Source organism: Eptesicus fuscus, chromosome 4, assembly GCF_027574615.1.
Source record: "Eptesicus fuscus isolate TK198812 chromosome 4, DD_ASM_mEF_20220401, whole genome shotgun sequence".
Lineage (NCBI taxonomy): Eukaryota > Metazoa > Chordata > Mammalia > Chiroptera > Vespertilionidae > Eptesicus > Eptesicus fuscus.
The window spans coordinates 104,675,197-104,693,320 of NC_072476.1; positions in this window are offsets into that span (position 1 = coordinate 104,675,197).

Here is an 18,124-nt window from a genome sequence, read left to right on the forward strand (position 1 = left end):
TTGCTCTGGTAGGCATCAGGAGATTCTGGATATTTCCGTGATGCAGGAGGAGTCCAAGGAGTTCTTCCTCCCCTTGAGGACACCTACAAGAAAAGTATGGTTATAACTTCTATGTCCCAGGAAATCCTAAGGCTTGAACAAATATTGATCTCCCTCCCCTCCCTCTGCTTCCATGGGCTGGCCTTCACTACATTCTTTCCCAGATACAGTCTGTGCCTCTTCCGCAGGTGCCAAAGAAGGCCTTCTATTGGGAACCACATTTTGCCTTCTCTTATGAAAACACACACACACACACACACACACACACACACACACACACACACCACAATGCTTCCCCTGTTAAATAAACTTTACACATGCATGCTCTCATTTAATATGCACAAAACCCTAACAGAAAATACCTCATTTTATAAATGAAGGAAGTGGGTTCAGAGATGTTAGATGACCTATTCAGGTTTACATGGCTGTTGAGCAGAGGATGATTCTTACCCATATTCTCTTACTACAGATCTCATGGTTTTTTACTAGGCTATGTTATAATTGCCTGCCTTTCTGCCATTTATCTTCCTCCCTACCACAATTATACCCACTATACCAACCCAATGAGATTCTAGATGAACTCAGCTAATCTAAGCTGACACTCCCCAACAATAAATTGATTAACTGTAGACATAGCACATGGTAGAAAAAAATCCTAAACTCTTCAGTCGATGTAAACAGATACTTTATCAGAAAAATGGAGAAGTAGAATTTTTTCACTAGTTACCAAATGTGCTTAAGGAAGGCTTAAATTTCCCTAAACTCACAGGATTCTGGAGACTCTGGAAGCTAATATTCTAGCTAGCCAATATCCTGGAGATTAAAGAAAGTCACCATGCCTGGTTGGTATGGCTCAGTGGGTGAGCATTGACTTATGCACCAAGAGGTACATGTACCCAATGAGGGTACATGTCCCGGTTGGGTCTCTTGGGAGGGTACATGTCCCGGTTGTGAAAGAGAGAAAGACTTCACTGAAGGTCTGAACTAGGGCCATGTCCATGGGCTGGAGTAGTTTAATCAAGAAGGGGAAGATGATATGATGCCAGTGTGGTTGAGCAAAATGACAGGGTGAGGAATAGGGAAGGGACTCTAGATTGGTGAAAGGGCAGCAGATTTGGCAAACTCCCGAGCCTGAACCCATCTGGTACTTTGCTACTCACCCCTGGTGCCGGGTATTAGTTACACCTCCTGGAAAGAATTGTAAGTGAGCCTCAGCACCATATTACTTACTATCCTGTGTTTCCTATGTCAGTGCCTTCCAAAAGTTTCAGCACAAATGCCTATAGTTGGAAACAAAAACAATCAGAGCTAACCCGTGGGCTTGCATTTGTTTGAGTCTACTGAGAAATTTCCAAAGGCCCTCCACTGTCCATTCCCACCACGTCCACAGGATATGAGCGCTCCTCAGATGTGGCTGACCTTTAGAACAGGGTTATGTGCCATGATTTAGTGAAAGAAAACCTTGAGCCTTGGTCCCATATTAGCTAAACGATGGATGAAAATTACCTTGCAATAGAAAAAGATGGCTGTCTGTCAAAAAGAAAAATGATATGTCTTCAGTATCTGCACATTGAGCTTCAATCGCTTCCCCGGAGACATTCTGCAGACCGGTCACTGCTTTTTAATGATTCCATTGACGTCAGACAGTGTCTAGTGCAACCAGCTATTTTTATATATCAATTGAAAATGCAGCAGCTATCTCTCCTCAGAATTAAATCACAGAGCAGCAACGAAGCATGTGCCTCAGCCACAAGGTAGATGAACAGGCACTTCTGGGTTATGTTAGAGAGAATATGAGTTTTTCTCAATCTGCCCTGAAGCCATGGCTGCACTTGTCAATTGTACAAATCACTGGGTGCTTTTCCTTGAAGTGTCTATAAGGAAGGAGGAAAGGGAATGTTTTGCTCTGCTGATCATCTGCAAGAAAGTTGAGCACAATACACCGAGTAAACCAGTCTTAGGAGAGCTGCAGGATTTTCAGGACGAGACAAGGAGAGGAGAGAGCATAAAATGGGTGGTGTGCTTTGCTCCATCTTAATGGTGATTCCTTTCATGAAAAAGAAAGTGGCTACTTAGGTACAGGGCCAGGGAGATTATCTGGGCGTCGGGGCACCTTCGGTGACGTTTGAGACTATGGTTGCCTAAGAATGTCCCCAACTGGATGTATTCTGATGCAGATGTTACTGAAAATACCTCCTGATGTTGCCAGAGAGGAATCTCTGGACCAGAAAACCTTATGCATAAGCACACAACAGCATCAAGACTGTGATTGATATTCTGAGCAGAATCCCCAGAGGAGCTTTGAAAACGTTTTCACATGCTTTCACATTTTGATTAAAAATAAAGCAAACAAATGATCAACCAACAGCACATGATACACGTTCAAGAAACATTCCCTAACTGTGATGGCAAAGGCCATTTCGTAGATTTTTAAATCCCCCTATATAAAATCAGTTTCTTGGACATACAATTTTGTTTGCTGCAAATACAAAACCATCAGCTCTTTGTGACTCCCTGTTGTCTTCCCAGGTAAGTACAGAGGTTTCAGCGCGACCCTTTGTTTGCTGGGCTGTGTTATGTGACTGTACTTTATAAATTCTGAATTTTAAATCGCAGACGATAATATCAGCTCCCAAATGTCATATCATAATGAATTGGCTTTTCAGCTTTTCAAGACATTTGCTTTCCTTGCTTTTGAAATGTCAAAGGTAAGACTCCTGATAACAAAGCTGTGCAAACGGTGTTATATTTTTTTGCAACAATCATAATACTTAATGGACAATTCTTCTGAAGCTTGTTTGGTAGGTAAAAGCCTGTGTTCTTTGTTTGATATTCTAATTGTTCAGACCGAATTAGCTTTTAAGTAATTAATCAATTAAATCAAAACCTCCCAGTATAGCACATTTGACATGATTGATTTCACTACTTCTAGTACTGAAATTTGTGGTTTTAAAAAATACCAATTTAATGCTTAATTAATCTCTTATTTTTAATTTGTCTTTTGTTCCAGACACACAGCTGTACAGTTGCCCTTTTGAAAGTGCAGGTTCAGTAGCTAAAAAAAGCATTTCAAGGCTCATTGAATTTTTCTTCATTAACATCTTAATCTAGCACAACTGACATAAGAATTGCACCTTGTGTCTCATGCAATGTTGCTATACAGCGGTATTAAAAATGGACTGCTATGCCTTTTTTCTATTTTCATCAACACTCAAATGGAAATACTGATTATTGAAAGTACAGAAATTAAACCATAGATTGTTTAATGGCTTGGTTGGTTTATTTATACAGGTACTCACTCACTTATTCACTACATATTTATAGAGTACCTACCTGGTAAGACTAAGCTTGGTAGGAAATACAAGAATAAATAAAGCTCAGTTTCTGGCTTCAAATCATTAGAATTTAAGGTGGGAAGAGACTATACCATAGCCATAGATAATAATTCAATAGGCCAAAGACTATTCATTTATTCTTTCTGGACATATCTTTGAAGTTAAGTTTCTAAAATTCTGAAAATGAATATTACAGGGTAATTCTTGAAAAACTTATCTAAACTATAATCTAACATAGATCTACCAGGATATGCCTCCTTTGCTCAGGTCACCTTACCATTCAGCTTTCATCCTGTAACCCACTGTCTCCTCTATTGTAATGTATGTCCAATAACATGAGGCAGGCACAATGCCTTAATATGTTCCATAATACACACAAATACAGATTTCTAAATGACCAACATCAAAATAGCTGTATGCATTGCTCCATTTTCAGCAAATTATTTCTCCGTTTTCTTTTTTATCTCTCAGGAAAGCAAGTTGGCTTCTAGTGCATTCTGATGACCACGAGCTAGCCTTCTATTACAGAGGAACACTTAGTTTTCAGGTGGCTTACCTGATAATCAACGCTGTTCACTCAGACGCAAAACCCCTTCCTCCATATTGCCAAAGGAAGTCAGTAAATATAGTCATGGGACACATGCAACAAATATCCCTGGAAGGATGCTCAAGAAGCTGGCCACCTTGGTTGCCTCCCGGATTGAGCCATGGGTGGCTTAGAGAAAGTGATTGCCGGAACATTTTCACTATATGTCTTTGTGAGCTTTTTGAACATCTATAATGTGCATATATTACCTGTTTAAGCAAACATATGCACATATTTATACTTATGCAACTATGCTTGAGATTTGAAACTTCTCAGACCCACTAAATAGTAGACTCACATTTTGCTTCAAGCCCCTTCCGTGATCTGCTCTTCTATAAACCAGAGGTCCTGAAATTCTATTTCCCCTCCTCATCAAGCCAGCATTCTATTCCTCATTCTACTTATTTATTTATTTTCACCATTTTTCTCAGCATCTTAAATGCCTACCACCTCCAGCTCTCCATTTACCTCATCCTACTGCTTCCCTCTCTCCTTATGGTCAAGGTAGCTCAAAGTCTCTGGAAAACTACCTTTGTTAAGTAAGTCAGAGGAACAATCTTTTTGAGAACCTGCAGGTTAGGGCCATGAACATTGATTTCCCCTACCCTGTATTCCTGCCCCTGCTCACCATGAAGAAATAAATCTTTTTTATAAAATTAATTAACATCCAAGTGAATATCCAAAAACCATATGAAACATGGTCTATTCCTATCTGTCTCTCTCCACACTGACCTGTGATCTCAGGTGAGGCCAGATCCGTGAGTGTCTCAGATGCAAAGATGACATTAAAAACACATATTATTGCCCTAGCTGGTTTGGCTCATTGAATAGAGCATCAGCCTGCAGACTGAAGGGTCCCAGGTTTGATTCCAGTCAAGGGCACATGCCCAAGTTACAGGTTTGATCCCCAGTGGAGGGCATGCAGGAGGCAGCCAATCAATGATTCTCTCTCATCATTGACTAGAGGCCCGGTGCACGAATTCATGCATGGGTGTGATTACTCAGCCTGGCTGGTGATCGGGGCTGATCTGGCTGATCGAGGCCGGCCCACTGGGGAGGAAGGACTGCGGGAGGTTGGCCAGCCAGCCCTGATCAGGGCCCCTTTGGGGCCAGCCGGACTGGGAGAGGTTGGCCAGCCACAGGAGGTTGGCTGTGGGAGTGCACTGACCACCAAGTGGCAGCTCCTGCATTGAGCGTCTGCCTCCTGGTGGTCAGTGTGCATCATAGCGACCAGTTAACCAGTCATTTGGTTGGTCTGTCGCTTAGGCTTTTATATATATATATAGATGTTTCTATCTCTCTCTCCCTCTCCCTGCCTCTCTGAAATCAATAAAAATATATTTTAAAAAATAATAATAAAATCACATATTGTCTTAGCACTGAAGATGGTCAGCCTCTCTCACCTACCTGTCCCAGAGATGTCAATAAGAAAGAATGATCTCTCTTTTTCCTGGTTAAGGACTTCTTGGACCACACAGTTTCTTCCCCATCTCAGACAATCAGTAAGTAACCTAAGAAAGTATTTTTTTCCTTCTGACTTTAAAAAAAAAAGTAGCTGCTTTTTTTTTTTTTTTTTTTTTACTGAAATTCCTTTCATAGAGAATGCTGCTATCTTTGCCTGATTGAGTCCAGGGACTGAACTATTATATCTAATATGACATTTTAAATGAAATATTAGTCATATATTTTAGGAGAGAAGTGCCTTTCTTTTAAGTGGTACTCTATTTTGAGTGAGTCCCAGAGATAATGAGTCTAGAATATGGAGTAAATCTATTGTAATAATCTTAGGAAAGATAAAATAACACTGCTTAATAGAATCCATGCCTGTATTACCTTTTCAGATCTCATTCTAAACGAAAATAAGCATACTTATTGATTTCCTTTCAAAGAGATTTGGGAGATGTCTTTTATTAGGAACTAGTCTGCTGCTAGGAAATTAAGAACAATATCATTATATCATTAAATTAGGTCTGTTGTATTTGACTTCAAACCTCTCCACAGAACACACAGTAGGAACTCATTTAAATTATATATTGTGTAGCTTTAAGTCTTATCTTTTCAAATATAATGCATGATCTTTGAGAAAAGGAACCAAATATTATTTAATCCGCAGCATCAGTCTCAGTGTTTGACAGATGCTAAATCTGTAAGAAATGGTTGTTAAATAACTTGACTAGAGTTCAGAAGCTGTAGGGAGTTAGCAATAGATATAGCCTGGAGGAGAAACAGTGGGGCCAGTAAGAATAAGCCGTTTCCTTAAGGAGTAGTATTTGTCAAAGAAAATCAATTGAGTGTAAAAAAAATAACAAGGTTTGCTTTGTTTACAAAGGAAAATATTCAATCTACCAGCCTTTAAAAGTGAAAATGGTTATTTATTAAATGTGTAATACACTCTAAGGAAAAGTAAGCTACTATATATTGTTCTCAAAACATGATCAATTAAAGCAAGAGGTCTAGGGAAGCAGAAGAATAAAAAAAAATAGAAGATGGGGAAAAGCAGGGCAGGTTAAGGGAGGAAATTAATGATGAAAGTAAGAGGCAGGAGTGTGCAGGGCAGAAATGATGGTACAAAGAGATAGAAATTTCCAAGACATTGGTTGGTTATACATTTTTATTGTTTATTTGGGTTGTGAAGCTCAGAAAAACTATCATTAATCAGCTTAGTCAGGTACTTAATATTTTACATAATAGTTATTACAACTCCTTATTGAAGAATTAGTTAATTAACCACTGTTCAGCACTCACTTACATGACTCTGGAATAATTGTCTGCTGCATTCCACCACTGCATTAGGGTAACAGAGAAATAGCAGCCGGTGTTCCCACTAAATCGCCCTAGAACCAACCTTTCCTGAGAACTAGCTGGCCATCACCCTCACTCATTCCCCAAATTCAGATTCTGGAGGCCTCTCTAAACTATTCTGCACCAGAACAGAAAGACTCAACATTTTCCTCAATGAGAATAGCAGTCGAAGATTGTTAGTCTGATAGCTACCACTCATTAAATGATGACCAGATTACAGTGTACTTACTTTCAGGTTCTGTGATTTGCCTTTCGCATTCATCATCTAATTTCATCCTCAGAAGGGCTCTCATTTTCATCGCTACAATCCTAAACATAAGGCCATGGGCCAAAGGTGCCGGATGAAGGTATGCCGTCCACAAAGCTGTTAAATGTAGTCCTTGTGGGAAGTAATGACTCTTGCCCTTGGCTGGTGATATAATTATTTCCATCCCTTCCCCCACCCCCAACCTGACCCATTCCCACATCTTCTGGTAGGTTGCCTCCATTTGAATAGTCCCGTTCCAGAAAGCATACATATCCATCCACAGGATTTAGTATAATCTGCTAATTAGGGGATTTATTGCATTTTAGAAAAAAAAATAGTACAGAAAAAGGGAACTGTGACTTAAATCACTGACATTACATCCTACAACTGCTAGTCCCCCTTCGTGGAAGGAGAATCTGCTCACCAAACAAAGTCAAATGAGGCCCATGTACATTCATAAAAACAATTCAGATCACAAATCAATAAAGTTCTTGTGCTGTTGCTTCCTTTATATACACAGAACTCAGGAACCTAAAACATGACTATTCACAGGGACAAATTAATTGGTGTTAGATAATGACTTTTTTATGATAACAGTTAGCAAGTGGCAGAGTCAGGATACTGACTCTGAGATGCAGAAAATAATTATTTATAAAGCACAGTCAAAACAAAACAAAACAAAATAAAACAAAAAGCTAATCTGCTAACAGCCATTATCTCCTCTCCACTTCAGATATTTTTAAATTAGAAAGAACAGATAACAGAAAATAAATTTATACAAGTTCTACAGTGGCACCTCCCCCTCCTCGTCTCAGGTGCTGGCATCTTGAAATCCGTGACCTCATACTGATTTGCCTCAGTCCCTCCCCTACCTGTTCTCCTTGATTCCTCCAAGACTGGAAACTTCCCAGGTCTTCAGGGACTTGCTATAGGTGTAAGTATATTGGAGAAGAGTGTGGGGTGATTTTTACCATATTATACAAATATCTGTGATCTCTGTGAGTGGATAAAGTTGTGCTCACAGGAGATGATTTTGATAAACCTGCTGCCAATAGAAGAATAAAGTTATATTTCCTTCAGGCAATTTCCTACTTAAACACAAAGATTTCCTTAAGCACATTATTTGGAAAACAAAACTCAATAGAGCAATGAAGAATATTTTTTCCCTAAGAAATATCCTGAAAGCCCAGAGTGAGAAATGGCCTAACTTTTGGACATAGTTCCAGTTTTCCAGAACTGTGTTGGCCCCTCTGCCCACGTCTCAGGCAGCACTTGCCTTGGGTAATGATGTCACGTTTGTATCAGTATCCCCCACAGTTGACTCTCTAGGGTAGGAACTGCAGCCCAGTGCCAGGGGCACACATGTATAGAGAGGACTCAACAAATGCTGAAGTGACATGAGTTTCTAATTTAAGTCCCTCTTGCCAGTTCCCCATTCTTCATGGAGAGAGCTCTTGTACCTATACTCAATCTATTCTTTTACTTGAAGATTTACAATCCCGTGTACATTCTCCCCTCCTAGCCGCTCATGTTTATTTAATTATGTTATACTATCCTAGTTTGATGTGGTTCTTGGACTTTTGATTGCCTCCCTCCCTTTGTATGAGTGGGAAACTAAATTACTCCTTTATTGACAAACAAAAAGTAGTTCCAACAGCAATAAAAATAGGGCATGCTACCATGGATACAGATAATAGTTGAAGGCCTGGGAGGGGTGTGTGGGGGTAGAGGGAGTCAATGGGGAAAACAAACAAACAAAGGGGACATCTGTAATACTTTCAATAATAAAGATAATTTTATTTAAAAAAATAGGGCATGCTAATTAAATGTTGAAGATTCCACAGGCTGGTGTGAATGGCTGTCTCCCACAAGACATGGTCTCATCACTGAGCCTTCGGGGCCTAAAAATCAATTCTACAATGCACTTGCCATCCTGTTACATGGAGCATAGAAGGCATGAGTTTTTGTTATTAGTCTATTATTCTAATTAAGAAAGATTAGTCTAATTAGTCCTTAAATAGATTGCCAATTTCAAAAGAATTTAAACCCAATAAAAAATACATTCTGCAAATATTTTCTTCAAAATTCGGGAAGTATTTCCTGATTGCATGTAGATCATTTTGCCCATCCCTGGAACATAATGTTTTCAACTTTAACTGGAATCACTTTTACATTTTAATGAGAATTATGTTCAGATAAACCAGTAAATGAAGACATACAGATAAAGAACTCATTGTATTTATCCAGCCTTAAAAAATGTAAATATAAGTATGTATATATATGGAAGGAAGAGGCTGAGGAATGAATGACTAAAGCATGATGAGGTAGGTATCTATGTTTAAGGGCTTCATTCAATAACCATTTATTCATAATAAACTATTAGGACACCCAAGTAGAGACTCTGCAGGAATAACAGCATATAATATCTGAATTCTATCCTAAAAAGTCTTGAGTGATAAGTAACTTATAAAAGAACAGTTAATTATCAAAATAAGACAAAACATGCAAGCAAAATTATAGCAACAACCAGAAACACTATAGTTCAGATTCAGGAGAGGCTTCTTCTCAGAGCAAAGCTCATAGGGCACCAAGAAAGATTAAATAATTCTCACTAAAGCCAAAGCTTCAAGGAGTCAGTCTATCCTCTAACTCAAGTTACAGTTCCCACCTCCATGCCCAAATCCAATCTTACTCCCTTACTGTGCTCACTAGACCAACCACATTTAATTTCCCAAGTACTATCCAGAACCTAGTGGATAACAGAGCAAGCAAATTTATTTCCCAGCCTGATATAGAGGGCTTATGCCACAGAATCTGAGATGAGATTAATGGGTTGGAAGTTCATTAGGGAGTGTTCCTGGGATCAACAGTGGGGAGAAGGAATCAGTATTGGATAGAGGGAGAATTGGTGCCCTGATACATTCAATTCAAGGTCTCAGCCAGTTCAATTTAGCTAGGAGTCCTTAAGAGTTATTTCAAGTTGGTTCAAAAAGCCTGGGCCATTCTTTCCCAATTCAACTAGTCAGTGGGTCAGGCTGCCATGGATACAGACAATAGAGTGGTGAAGGCCTGGGAGGGGCGTATGGGGGTAGAGGGAGTCAGTGGGGAAAACAAACAAACAAAGGGGACATCTGTAATACTTTTAATAATAAAGATGATTTAAAAAAAAATAGGGCATGCTAATTAAATGTTGAAGATTCCACAGGCTGGTGTGAATGGCTGTGACCTAGGGTGAGGTTGGCTCTCTTGAGTCAAGGGCAGACAGCTCTCCACATCTGGGGTATTACCAAACCAAAGTCCATGTGCCCAGCACTTCAAAAGGCCAGGACTCAAAACATCAGGGTTTGGAATAAGGAAAGGATTATTGATGGAGAAGGCACCAATTGAGAAGATGGGAGACCTAATGGTGCCTCAGATCTATCTTGCTTGCTGGATAAGCAAGGGGGGGGTTTTAAAGGGACTGTGTGAACAGGTATGCAGAAGTGCTGGTGGGCAAGTTTTATTTTTTATTTTATTTTATTGTATTTTATTTTATTTTATTTTATTGTTTAAAGTATACATATAGTAGTACATATATCTCCTTTTTTTCCCCCCATAGAACTTCCCCCAGCCTCCCCTACCCCCTGTCACATGCCCTCATCCTCCCCGCCCCAGTGTGTTGTGTCCATTGGTTGTGCTTATATGCATGCATACAAGTCCTTTGGTTGATCTCTTCCCCCCACCTCCCCAACACTCTCCAGCCTTCCCGCTGTAATTTGACAGTCTGTTCAGTGCTTTACTGTCTCTGTGTCTATCTCTTTGTTCATCAGGTTATAATGTCCTTTATTTTCCATAAATGAGTGAGATCATGTGGTATTTTTCTTTCATTGCCTGTCTTATTTCACTTAACATAATGCTCTCCAGGTCCATCCATGCTGCTGCAAATGGTAAGAATTCCTTCTTTTTTATAGCAGCGTAGTTTAATTGGAGGATCTTGGAAATAGGCTATATATGGTAAAGGGACATCAACACCAGATCTTCCCAGACAAGACAAGAGGCCCTTGGCTTCTGGAAGGGTTCCAGTGTTCAAGTTCCGGTTATGTCCTGATTCCTTGGTTCCCTGGGGTTGGTGGTGTGGGCTAGGGCGAGACTTTGATTCTGATGCAGCTGGAGGTCAAAGTTCTCTCCTCTGGGTATGCTTTGGCTGCATGACTTTTGGTTTGAGTCTGTGGTCTTTGAAAATCAATTCAGCATCTCATCAAACTGAGCTGGTTCTGCAGTTACAGGAGGAATCAGTCTTTCAGTCCTTGAGGGGGATCAGTGTGGCACAGACCAACATTCAAATCGGTTATACATTTTTCCATTTAACTTTCCCCAAGTTGATCGGTACTTTTAGAATTGTTTTTACTCACTTTATGCCTGTACTCAATATATTGATGTCTCCTAATCCTATATAATAAAGGGCTAATCTGCAAATTGTCCCCACAGAAAGGAGTTCCACTGACTGGGAGTTAGACATGCACTGACCACCAGGGGGCGGCGTGGAACATGGTGGGCGTTGGTGATGCGGTTCTGGCAGTGGGCGGCAGTGGAGGCACTACTGGCCCCATGGGCCCCAACGAGAGACGGACCGTGGTAGGATGGTGGAGCAGGAGAGCAGGGAGCGCCAGGTCAAAGTGGGTGCGAAGGAAGGCCCCGTGTGGGTGAGAAGGGAGGCCCCGGCTGGCAGTCAGCAGCTGCTAGGGACCCTACGCATGCACAAATTTTGTGCACTGAGCCTCTAGTTAGCATTATAATTAACAATTCTAAGTAATAAAGAAATACTATAACTCTGTAGATGATAAAACTTGAAAGCACTGAATTGTTATGCTCAGACCTTCTTTTTTTCCAATAGAATAGCTCTTCCTTCTCTGTTGCCCAGCTGTTGTTAAGTAATTTACAACTAAAGGATAATGGCGGTATAAACAATGCACAGATGTCTCTGATTCCTTTATTGTGCTCCTCTGGGAGATGTTATGAAAATCATTCCTCAGCTTTGCCAGAGTTCCTGGAGGAGGTGGATGGTGATGGAAATGAACAAGCGCCTGGAAACAGCAGTCCTGCCCTTCCCGCCAGGGAAGGCGATCGGAGGTGCTATGCCGAGATGCCATCAGAAGCTGACTTCTAGAAAATTGTTTCCTAGAGAATTTAACTGTGACATATAAGCAACCATTTGTACCATAGAATATGCAGAAATATGAGAGTAGCTGGTTGAGTTTCTCACTTACTAGCTTTATTCCTTCATCAACAGTTTGACTAAGAAAATACTAGTAAGTCCAAAGTGTCACAGGAGCATATGCAGAGCTTCTAACTTCCAAAGGAAATGACATTTACTAATAAACTGAAACCTGAAAAATGAGTTGGATTTAGACCTTCAAAGAGGTCAGGGGAAAATGTTCTAAGTAAAGGGGATAGCGTGTGCAAAGGTCCAGAGGAAACAATGAGAACGGTATAGTTTGCAAAAGGATCAAGAGAAAATTGCTTATCCAAGGACAATAGTGGAGTGGGGAGGAGTTTAAAGTCAATGGGGAGAGAGGGATAAATCATGAAGGACACTCTAAACCATAGTAAGGGATCTGGACTTTATTGTCTAAAGAACAGGGAAAAGCCATCAAAAGAATTAAAGCAGAGAAAAGACATGACCATACTTCAATTTTATAAAAATTACTTTGGTACCACTGTAGAGAGTAAACTAGGGAGAGCAAAACCATGAGTAGAAATCAGGAAGGAGGAAAGATATGATGATGGACTTTACTAGGGTAGGATATTGGAGATGGAGAGGAATGATTATAGTTAAGAGATAACTGGCAATTGCAATCATGAGTGCTTAATGATGGATAGATTGATGAGGAGAAAGGGAGGGAAGCAGGGAGTGCTCCAGGTTTTGATGAGGTAATTTGGTGGAGACTAGTGCCCGCTACTGTGTCAGGGAAGGCTGCAAAGAGCAAGGATGCAGGATGGAGCTGACAAGTTCACTTTTGACATTTGAGGCTAAGATACCTTGAGACATCGAGGGGTTAGCTTTTCAGTAGCAATTGGACATTGCTCTGGGGACTCCCTGGACTAAAGATGCACAGGAAGACCATGTGAAAGAATGAAACTGACCAGGGAAAGTTTGAAAACCAAAAAGAGTAGCAGACTTAGAACAGAGCCATGAAGAAAATCAATATTCTAAGATTAGGTAGAGAGCCAAGAGTCACAAATGCAACTGAGAAAGAGCATGCAAAGAGGTAGGAAGAATATGAGGAGAGTTCATTTGGCAGACATTATTAGCTGAGCACCAACTTGCTTCTTTTTTTTCTAGTTTTTTCCCAACCTCTCAGGCAGTTCAGTATTGCCTAATGATTGAGTTCTAACTAATGCAATGGGAGCAAAAGTGATGAAGGCCGCTTTCAAAGCTGACACATAAAAATGTCCCATAATGATCTGTCTCTTTTCCATCTAGTGGCTCAGTGCTAACTCTTAGAGGAAGCCAGAAACCTTCCTCACCCCCTGGGAGAAAACATTGGACTTTACATGAGTGAGAAATCAACTTTTGTGTTGAGCCACCAAGATTTGGGGGGTTGTCTGTTACAAGAAAAACAACCTTCATTTATACAGTGTGGAATCACAGAAAACAAGAAAAGAGACTATTTCAAAAAGGAGGAAGTATTCAACAATCAAATGACTGCTGAGAAGTCAAGCAATTGAGTACTGAGAAGAGTCTCTTAGGTTTAGCTACACACAGGTCCTGAGTGACCGGCATGTATCAATATTTGCAACTGAAGAATTTTAGGATAAACTGAAACATATCTATGATCTCGATGGTGGTGGTTGTTTTAAGGCTGTTTCTGCATTCATAAATTAGTTTGACTATTTTGACAAACTTTGTGTATGGGATGATTTAAATGTCATCTTTCAGTCAAATAAGACTTCTGAGATTGGTTACCCAACTGGATTTCTGTTCATTGACTTGGTCTTCAGTTTTTGACTGACCAAGTATATTATTTAACTCTTTTGAGTCAACTGGATGGAAGAAACAAAGCCTATTCAATCTGGCAGAGAAAACTCTGAAATCTATAGTAATCGATCAATCAATCAATCAATGGCTGTTGTGCCTGACTACAACCACCACACCTATTGTGGATTCTCTGAATTTTCTAAATCAGTGATTTAAACCTAAATTTAACACACACCAAACCTTAGTGTGTTTAACAGACATAGGGACCTGTTAAAAATGTAGAGAACTAGACTCCCACATCCAATATTCTAATTCAATAAATAGACCTGGGTTTGAGAATTCACATTTTTTAACAAGCACTTCATCTCATTCTGATTGGCATAGGCCTTAGCCCCCGCTTTGCTAATCACTGATCTGCCTCTATTGGAATGCTTTAAAATCCAAATTTGTTCTCAAAATAGAAACTATCACTAAACCTCAGGTACCTGGCACCAAAATGGAAAATTTGAAAAAAAAAAATCGGAAAAGCATTTTTGTTATAATAAATGGAAGGGAGAATTGTAAAAGGCAATGTCACATCTTCTGCCCTTATGCATTCACAGCATTATTTTCTCCATTCTTATACATCATTCCCTCATTGTAAAATTGTAAAGTGTTAATTCCATGATGACACTTCCTCCTTTCAGAGTCCGGAGTACAATTAGCAGGTGATGCGACAAGCTTCTTATTACTTGATGCACTATGTACTCAGTGTGAAAACAAGGCCGGGTTTTACTAATCTTCAGATGTACAGAAAGGCAGCTGAGGACAATATCCCCTATCACATGCTCCTGGTGCCAGAAGCCTGTGCCTTAGGCAGCTCACCCAATGCCTGTTTACCATGAAAGCTTCTTTTATTCCCATTATATCAATTTCTGAAAGAATTTCTCTACCCACAGAAATGTCATAGGTAGAGAAGTAAGCAACTGAGCCTTTTAGAAACTGTATACAAAAGGTTTATGCAAAAAGTGTCCATAGTCCATGCCTGGCCTGATTTTGTGCGGAATTGAGCTCAATAGCTAATCCAATCTGGAAAAGAAAGGAAGGCAGGAAGTGAAGAGAGGGAGGAAGGAAGGGAGGGAGGTTTCAGTTCATCAATTTCAAGTGACCAGAATAACCAGGTTTAGTGACACGAATCAGTGCAATGACTACAATGTATCGCACTCAGCCTTGCTGCATAGACTATCTATTGACGACTTCATCAAACGCTTGAAAATAGTATAAATTGGAAAGGGGAATTGGCCATGAATTTAAATGTATGTGGCAAAACCTGGAAACCAGTTTTTATCAAGTGAGGTCATATGCTTCCTTTTACATGATAGCCTCATTCTTTTTTTAAATTAAATCTTTGTTGTTGAAAGTATTACATATGTCCCCCTATTTCCCCTATTGACCCCTTCTAGCCTGCCCTCCCCCTTCCCCCACCCCTCCCGCCCCAGGCCTTCACCACCCTATTGTCTGTGCCATGGGTTATGCATATATGCATACAAGTTCTTTGGCTGATCTATGATAGCCTCATTATAACAGAATCTTACTTCTCAGCAAACTCGCCTTTTAAGATAGCCCTCCCTCTGGTATGACTTAGGGTAGGACTTCCCCCTCCCCCTCCATCCAAATGGGTCTCCACTTGAAGCCCTGCTGTCCTGATCTCCATTAGTCTCTCTGGCTCCTGGTTCCCTCGTGTGTAAAACGGGATAGGAATAGAACCAACTTTCACTAAATTCTGAGAATTAAATGCGACGATGTATGTCAAATGTGTAGGAAAATGCCTGGCAATCTGTAAGTCTTACACAATTGTTGCTCAAGAGAAATAAATCCTAGGCATGGGGGTTTCTGCATACCACTATGCGGACGCGCATTCTTAACTGTTTGCAAAATCGTACACTGAACACAACAGCACTCATGGGGAACACAGTGTCAGGAGCAGATCCCTCAACACCGATGGCACCTTTTAACCAGGGCACTAACAAAGCCATGAGAACCCCGAAGGTGATGCTAGCAGAATGAATCTCCGCTGGCCTTTGCCCTGAGGACCTGAGTCCTCTACCATTTGATGTCTCACAGCCTGAGACTCACTCAGACTCCCCCTTTGGAGATATAGGTCTTTAGCATCAGTCACTTTAATCAAGACAGTTACATCCAGAATAAAAATAGAATTCAGAAGTTTGTTCTTTTTTGTTGTTATTGTCATCCCCTAATTACCAATTGCATATGAGTTGATTTGCATTTAAAATACATGCTGTAGTGGAACAGACTGTAGGCGTAACGTTAAAAATTCAGAGGACGTGAGAATTGTGCTATGATAAACAGTGTATCAGAGGTCCAACCCTCCCCTCTCCCCCATGCCCTCAGTATTCTTTTAAACGTGACTTGGTTGAGCTCCATTATTAAATGCTAAAAACGCTGATCTTGTTAGGCGTCTGGAATAGTGTGTGCATGGGTGCACCCTGGTGGTAAGCAAATGACCGTCAGACTTGATGTATTTGGCAAATACATTCACCAGAGAAAGCAGCTCTATTCTTTTAGCTCCCTTGACTTCTCAGCCAGTAATACAGTAATAAACAAAGGAAACTCAGCTCTGAGCTTTCTCAAAAGACATTCTTTCACTATTGTGGGTTTTTTCTCTTCCTTTAGGCCTCACTCATTGCTTGCTTTTTTCTCTTTTCATTTCTCCTATAAAACTGGGTAAAAAAATAATAAATAAATAAATAAAGATTACTATTTTAAAAGCCAGAGCTGTTTTCCTGAAAGATTTTACGTCCAATATACTTTGAGGGAACCAATGGAAATGTGATAATACAACAAACAACAGTTTCAAGTAGCTTGCAGTCCCTCTCTCTCTTTTTTTTTTTTTTTAAAGTCAACTTTCTTTAATCTTCACCGGAGACCCGAATGGAACCCACAAGCTTTTTGGTGTACAGGACGACACTCAACCAACTGAGCCGCCTAGCCAGGCTTCAGTTAAATTTTTATTGAAGCATAAAATACATATAAAAAAGTGCACATATCCAATGAGTATAACTCAATACATTTTCACAAGCTAAATGCACCTGCATAACCAGCGCCCAGATGAAGACATAGAATATTATCAGCTCTCGGAGCCTCCAAGGCCCCCAACCAGCCACCCCCATACCCTAAAGGTGATGGCATTCTGACTTCTAACACCACACCATGAATGTAATTGTTAGTGCCTTTGCAATCGTCTATGAATAGACCGTATTTTATGCAACCATTCCCCATCTTTCTAGTATTGGACCTTGAAGATACTTTTATATTTTCAGCTGTGAAACCTTTTGCTCATATATCTTTGTTGTGGACCCTCTTAAACATAACGGATGCTCCTATTGACCACTTGTCATTTCCACGCTTCCTGCTCTTCATTGGGAAGTCATATCACCAAATAAAAGAGAAACGAAGGACTGCTGTGAGTAAGGCATCAACTGCTGTGCCAGCAACGAGGAAATACGTCTTTTATGTTTTTGGCGTTTGTTCTGCTACCTGTGCAGCCGCAGCCTACATGGAGCTTAGCTACACTCTGAGGGTCCCCTGGTAGAAGAATTGCAATGCAAAACCTAGCTCACCTCACTTCCTCCATCTCTGCACAGTGGAGGCTACACACATTTCTTTGAAAGGGACAGTTTTCTGAGGTCCGACATCCAATCTTTCAGTATGCAGGCTAGGGCAAAAGTAGGTTTGCAGTTGTTAGCACAGAAAATAATACAATAATTAATAAATAACAATAAAACAATAAACTCTGCTTTGTGAACTCATAACTGTAAACCTACTTTTGCCCCACCCTGTTTGAATAGTATGTAGTTAGATTAAGTGGGGACTTGCTGAGTTGTACATGGGTGAACTCGATGGGACATTAGCAATGTTAGTTGTGATCATTAATGAAAGGGAAGATAACAGATCTCAGAAGGATGCAGAGCTCAATTCCTCCTCAAGTTAGGGGAAATCGAGTGGAGGAAAGGAGAGATCATCCCGCCATAATATACTCAGAGGGGGTGGCCCATTGAACACATTTTGAAACCTCTCATCCTTGCAACCATTTGCTATGGGCTCACCACTTGACAGGCGAAGTCGTCACATCCAGATTTCATTTGCCTTTTGTCACA